Below are 7,367 nucleotides of genomic sequence, written 5' to 3' on the forward strand. Positions count from 1 at the left end.
TCAGCCAAAGGCGGAAGGTGGGGTGGGGTGGGGCTGGGGGCTTGTCGTCCTTTCAGGCTCCACCCTTTGCGGAGATTATAAATAGTCATGATCCCAGCCAGACCCAGAGATGCTGTAATGGTGGGACTCTGGAGCCTTCCCGAGGACCTGGAGAAGACTTGCTGCTGAGAAGGACATTTTGAAGGTTTTGTTGGCTGAAAAAGCTGTTTCTGGAATCACATCCCTAGATCTTTCTTGAAGACTTGAATTAGATTCGGGTCATGGGGACACAGAAGGTAAGAATGATATAATTACTGGTTATTTTTGCTTGTTTGGGTACACTCAGAAAGGCAAATATTAATAATTGCCTTGTTCTGTTTTCTCCTAAATCACCAAGCCATCTTAAGGCCTTTTCATTTCTTATCTAGCCTGCGCTGCTGCCGCTTCATCAGTTCTCTTTGAATGTCAGTTCTGTTCACCTTCTTATCATAGGAAAGTCACCCGGAGAAGTTGTGTTTACTTCTCAGGTTTATTTTAGGTAACCATATACCACTGAGGACGAGATGGTTGAGCGTTTAGAGGATCGGGCTGCCTGGTTGTAGAGATTAAAAGTGTGGGTCTCAGAGCCAGTGTGAAGACTTCTCTGGAAGCATTAGACCTTGAAAAGGTCTGTTTGGGCACACAGGCCAGGGTCCAGCCATCTGTTGGGGGCTCGTGAAAGAATTACAGTTGTCCCTCCTATTAGGGTTAAAATTGTGAGTGCAGGACATACTAAAATATTATTGAGTGCTGTAGTGCAAGTGCAATATTTGCAGGGAGAAAGGCTTTTTTTTTTTTTTTTTCCTGATTGAGTTTTGCTTTTGTTGCCCAGGCTGGAGTGCAATGGAGAGACCTCAGCTCACTGAAACCTCTGCCTCCCAGGTTCAAGCGATTCTCCTGCCTCAGCCTCCCAAGTAGCTGGGACTACAGGCACGCGCCACCATGCCCAGCTAATTTTTGTATTTTTAGTGGAGACGGAGTTTCACCATGTTGGCCAGGCTGGTCTTAAACTCTTGACCTCAGGTGATCCGCCTGCCTCAGCCTCCCAAAGTACTGGAATTACAGGCGTGAGCCACTGGGCCTGGCCGATCAATGTTATTTCTATAAACCCGTGAGAATTCCTGAAACACAACGTTGGTTTTCACCATTCTCCTGATTAATCCTTTTTTCTTTTTTGTGGAGAACAGGGTCTTGCTGTATTACCCAGGCAGGTCTCGAACTCCTGGGCTCAAGCTATCCTCCCGCTTCTGCCTCCCTGAGAGCTGGGATTACAGGCGTGAGCCACCGTGCCGGCCCTTTTTTCTTTCAAATCTCAAGGTTCTCCTTTGTTCTCTGGAGCACTTCTTAGTGATTTCTAGGATACAGTCCTCAACTGTGGCCCAAATATACCCTCTACCTATATTAATTTTGCCTCAGTTTCTTCCTTTAGGTCAACATGTCATTCAGTTGACGGTTCATTCACGTATATGTCCAGGACTATGTGAAGTGCCTGCGAACAGAAAGAAGACACAAAATCCCTGCTCTTAAGGGATTCACATGTGAATTAGGGTGACAAAGAAGACAATTAAGGTGAGACTCTGAGGAGCATGGAGTGTGCCTGTAGTCCCAGCTACCAGGAGGATCACTTGAGCCCAGGAGTTACAGTCCAGCCTGGGGTAACACAGCTAGATGCTGTCTCTTAAATTAAAAAGAAGAAGAAAATTAAAAGACACTGGCCAGGCACGGTGGCTCACGCCTGTAATCCCGACACTTTGGGAGGCCGAGGTGGGCCGATCACCTGAGGTCAGGAGTTTGAGACCAGTCTGGCCAACATGACAAAACCCCATCTCTACTAAAAATACAAAAAAGTCAGCTGTGTGGTGGTGGGAGGCTGTAATCCCAGCTACTTGGGAGACTGAGGCAGGAGAATTACTTGAACCCGGGAGGGGGAGGTTGCAGTGAGTGTACCATTGCACTCCAGCCTGGGCAACAAGAGCAAAACTCCATCTCAAAAAAAAAAAAAGAAAGAAAATTAAAATACATAAAAACAGGTTATGAGGGATCAAGTTCCTAGAAGAGATGATGTTTCATCTAAAACTTGAAGGTCGCTGGGTACAGTGGCTGACACCTGTAATCCTAGCACTTTGGGAGGCCGAGGCAGGCGAATCACGAGGTCAGGAGATCGAGACCATCCTGACTAACATGGTGAAACCCCGTCTCTACTAAAAAAAAATACAAAAAATCAGCCAGGTGTGCTGGCAGGTGCCTGTAATCCCAGCTACTCAGGAGGCTGAGACAGGAGAATGGCGTGAACCTGGGAGGCGGAGGTTGCAGTGAGCCGAGATCGCGCCATTGCACTCCAGCCTGAGCGACAGAGCGAGACTCCTTTAAAAAAAAAAAACACCTGAAGTTCTTCGTCAGGTTTTTCACTATCCTCAACTTCCACATATTCCTATAACTTCTACATACAACCATTCATTGATTCAACTAACATGTAGTGGGTTTCCATTCTATTCTGGGCCTGCGCAAAACAACAAAGCCAGATCATGCTCCCGTGGAGTTCCAACCTAGATACCCACAATTCAAGATAAAATATAGTATTATAAGACATGCATGATCTTTGGCTGGGCACAGTGGCTCACACCTGTAATCCTAGCACTTTGGGAGGCCAAGGCAGGTGGATCACCTGAGTTCAGGAGTTTGAGACCAGCCTGGCCAACATGGTAAAACCCCATCTCTACAAAACTTGGCTGAGCGTGGTGCCACATGCCTATAATCCCAGCTAGTTGGGAGGCTGAGACAGGAGAATCGCTTGATCTCGGAAGGCAGAGGTTGCAGTGAACTGAGATCACGCCACTGCACTTTAGCCTGGGCGATAGAGTGAGACCCTCAAAAAAAAAAAAAAAACCAAAAAGATATGCATAATCTTCAAATGTATGTCCTTTGGCCAGGAGGATCTTGCATTAGAACTGACCCATAAAGGATGGGAAAGATTTGTACAAGCAGCAATGAAAGGGATTTATTTTTAAGACAGAGTAAGACAAAGTAAAAACTATGAGGCAGGGAATGGGGCCTGTTTGAAAACTGAGGCAAAGGGTATACTTCTAATTTTTTTTTCTTGGGTATATTTTAAGTATATTCTAAGCCTGGCATCCTAAGTTGGGATCATGCTGGAGTCAAGATATATCTCATTGATAATTATATATATTAATTTCATGCTGAAATGAGAATTTGGGGGTATATTAGGGTATATAAAGTATAATATTAAAATTAATGTATTTCTTTTTATTTTCTTAATGTGGCTACTGAGTTTTTTTGTTTTGTTTTGTTTTGTTTATTGATTCAGGGTCTCACTCTGTCACCCAGACTGGAGTGCAGTGGCACTGTCTTGGCTCCCTGCAACATCTGCCTCCTGGGTTCAAGTGATTCTCATGCCTCAGCTTCCCAAGTAGCTGGGGTAACAGGTGTGTGGACACACCTGGCTAAATTTTTGTATTTTTCATAGAGATGGGGTTTTGCGATGTTGGCCAGGCTGGTATTGAACTCCTGACCTCAAGTGATCTGCCCACCTCAGCCTCCCAAAGTGCTGGGATTACAACAGGTGTGAGACCCCATGCCCAGAAGAAAAATTTTAAGTGACATATGTGACTCATACTATATTTATATTGGACAGTACTGGTCTAGGCTTTATTCAATAATCATTGAAGATATTTGAGTAGGAAATTGATACAATTTAAATTTTGATTTAGGATAATTCATGTAGCACTGATGTGGAATGGATTCATTTTTGAAGAAGGGAGAGGGAGGAGGAAGGGAGGCTTTCCTGAAAGTGGGACAGGCCTGAGAGCTGGGAGTAGGCCCTGGAGGATCGATGGGAGTGATGGAAGGATGATTTAAACCCAGTTTAGACAGGAAAATCAACATTTCTCAAATGTTTTCTTTCTTAATCTTGAGGACTTATTTTCTACAGTGTTTTCAAATTCAAGTGAACTAACCTAATAAAGGAAGATTAAAAAGTAACATGCTTTAACAAAAGTTGTTCTTTATGAGGAATATTAAGGATACAAGGAAAGTTTTAGAGCAGTTACTAGCTTTTTTGTTTCTGTTTTTGTTTTTGTTTTTTTTAGACAGAGTTTTCGCTCTTGTTGCCCAGGGTGGAGTGCAGTGGCAGAATCTCGGATCACTGCAACCTCTGCCTCCCAGGTTCAAGTGATTCTTCTGCTTCAGCCTCCTGAGTAGCTTAGATTACAGGTACGTATTACCACTCCCAGCTAATTTTTTAGTATTTTTAGTAGAGACAGTGTTTCACCATGTTGGCCAGGCTGGTCTTGAACTCCTGACCTCAGGTGATCCGCCTGCCTCGGCCTCCCAAAGTGCTGGGATTACAGGTGTGAGGCACCGCGCCTGGCCCACTTACTAGCTTTTTAGTGTGTCTTGAAATGCCTCTTACATTGTTTTATGAAAGAGACAGTTTTCCCTGTCTTTACCTCAATGCGTTTAAAGCCTTGTATTCCTTGACTTTAGATTTTATGTTTGTTTTCCACTTGGTTATCATATTAGCAAGCATCCATCCCACAAAGCTGCATGAAACTAGGATTGAGATTTACATTATGCAGATGTAGATTCTAGGACTGAGATTTACATCACAACTCTTCTCTAGTGACCAGGGTGAAGGACTATCTAAGCTTGGACATCCCTGTTGCTTTGGGGGCCAGCCCACTCCAGAGCTGGTTTTTGAGCATCAGGTTCCTCCTAGGTCCCCTTTGCTCAAGGAATACTTGTCTCAATACGCTCAACACACCTTTTTTTTTTTGAGACAGAGTCTCACTCCGTTGCCCGGGCTGCATAGCTCACTGCAGCTTCTACCTCCTGGGCTCAAGTGATCCTCCCACCTCAGCCTCCCAAGTAGCTGGGTCTATAGGCGCCTGCCATTACCACACCCAGCTAATTTTTTTTTTTTTTTTTGGGTAGAGAAGGGGTCTCACTGTGTTTTCCAGGCAATGCTTGATACGCAATTTAAAATATTTTCCTGATAAACACAACTTTGTTGTTTTTATCAGGAAAAAAAGAAAAAGAATATTGCTTTAATTTGTAACTTTAAAATATACAATATGTTTCAAAGACTTAGTACAAAAAAGTAAGCTATTAATAATTTTTATATTGAATGCATGCTGAAACGACAATGTTTTGGATATATTGGGTTAAATAAAATAATTATGAAAAAAATTTCTCGTTTCTTTTAAAATCTTTAATGTGGCTACTAGAAACCACAATGTGACAAGCTCACATCATATTTCTATTGCACAGCACTGCCCTTTGGGATATCCTTTTTCCTTTGGATGCCAAATTCAGTTGCTGTGGTGACTAAAGTGGCTTCTGGCTCAGCATTTCCTGGAAGGCAAGGGTTAGATGGGGAGGGGAGTTGTCATCAAATCAGATTTTAACAATATCCTCATTAAAGCAAAGGAAGCAAGAGTAATCTAGTTTTCTCGGATACAGCAGTATCAATTTGAATTCTAGGCCCTCAACCAAAACCCTAACGGAAGATGCACTTTCTCCAGTTCACCACTGGGAAAAAGTTTATCTCTTTACCAAGCTTCCTTCACCCACCCTGCCACCTCCAGTACTGAAAGGGTTGTCAGCTACAAATAAATGGACATCAGGAATTTGATAGTTGATATTCCTCCTCCAAAAAAGCCTAGATACTATCTCCCACTTACCCAGCTGTTTAAACACAAACTAAATTGTTTTGCTTTGTTTGCTCTCACCCTGGAGCCACTCTTCTCTCTCCCCATTATCCCTCCCTCAGTTCTCATTCCTATTTTCTTCTCCCACTTAGCTTGTTCAGTTTTCTTGTATAGCTTAGTAATCAGATACTTATCTCACACTTTTCTTTCAAGAAACTCACAGTCCATACCTACGAGGGTATTCATTATCTTTTCCAGTTATGTGAGAACTGCTTGCCCTAATCCCTTCTTATTAAATACAAAAAGGTTAGAAGGGAAACACTATAAATGCCTTGTGGGTCAGAACTCTTTTGTCCTATTATCATTATTACTATTATTATTATTATTATTATTTTTGAGACGGAGTCTCGCTCTGTTGCCCAGGCTGGAGCGCAGTGGCGCGATCTCAGCTCACTGCAAGCTCTGCCTCCCGGGTTCACACCATTCTCCTGCCTCAGCCTCCCGAGTAGCTGGGACCATAGGTGCCCACTACCACGCCCGGCTAATTTTTTTTGTATTTTTAGTAGAAATGGGGTTTCACCGTGTTAGCCAGGATGGTCTCGATCTCCTGACGTCGTGATCCGCCCGCCTCAGCCTCCCAGAGTGCTGGGATTACAGGCGTGAGCTACCGCGCCTGGCCTTTTGTCCTATTATTCACTGAAGAATCACCAGCTTCTTGGAGAGTACCTGATACATAGCATGTACTCAGCAAATATCTGCTTAATTGAACTCGATATTTGTTGCATTTCTAGATGCTATAAGCTTGAGACTAGCAGAAAGTGATGCAGAATTCAGAATGGGTGATATGGCAAATACCTTATTAAAGAATATGGGGTCGGGTGCGGTGGCTCACACTTGTAATCCCAGAACTCTGGGAGGCCGAGGTGGGCAGATCACAAGGTCAGGAGTTTGAGACCAGCCTGGCCAATATGGTGAAATCCCATCTCTACTAAAAATACAGAAATTAGTTGGGCGTGGTGGCAGGTGCGTATAGTCCCAGCTACTCGGTAGGCTGAGGCTGGAGAATTGCTTGAACCCGGGAGGTGGAGGTTGCAGTGGGCCGAGATCGCACCACTGCACTCCAGCCTGGGTGACAGTGTGAGGCAACATATCAAAAAAAAAGAATATGGATTGCATTCCATAAACGGTTGAACCTCTTCTTGCTGCCCTGATAGTTGGTCTGGCTTCTAGAAATTCAGGTTTTCTTCCCTCCAGGTGAGATTTTGCTAATCAGAGAACACTGGCAAAATTCTTTCCCTGATTTTCTTCTCTCAGGCTGTCTTTCCCTCCCTTTTAAGATTGTAGATTCCCTCTCAAAAAAAGAAAAAAAAAAAAAAGACTGTAGACCCACCCTATAAACAAAAAACGACTGATAAATTCATAGAATCAGGAATCCTTACTGCTTACACTCTTTCTAACAACCTTAAATCTCTGATAGTAGCACCCACTTTGTTATATATGGACAGATTTATTCTCATCTCTCTGTAGATTGTTTCAATCCCAAGCAGATTCAAGAGCAAAAAAATAGTGTATTTGCCCTCCCTCCAGGCTTTTCTGGTAGCATTTTGTCTGTGAAACTAAGAGGCTGTGACTGCTATTAGAAGAGGGAAGGAGTAAGGATGAGCTTTTGAAAAAAAAAAAAAA

The sequence above is a fragment of the Colobus angolensis genome, unplaced genomic scaffold (assembly GCF_000951035.1).
Source record: "Colobus angolensis palliatus isolate OR3802 unplaced genomic scaffold, Cang.pa_1.0 Scaffold11, whole genome shotgun sequence".
In the NCBI taxonomy this organism is placed as follows: Eukaryota; Metazoa; Chordata; class Mammalia; order Primates; family Cercopithecidae; genus Colobus; species Colobus angolensis.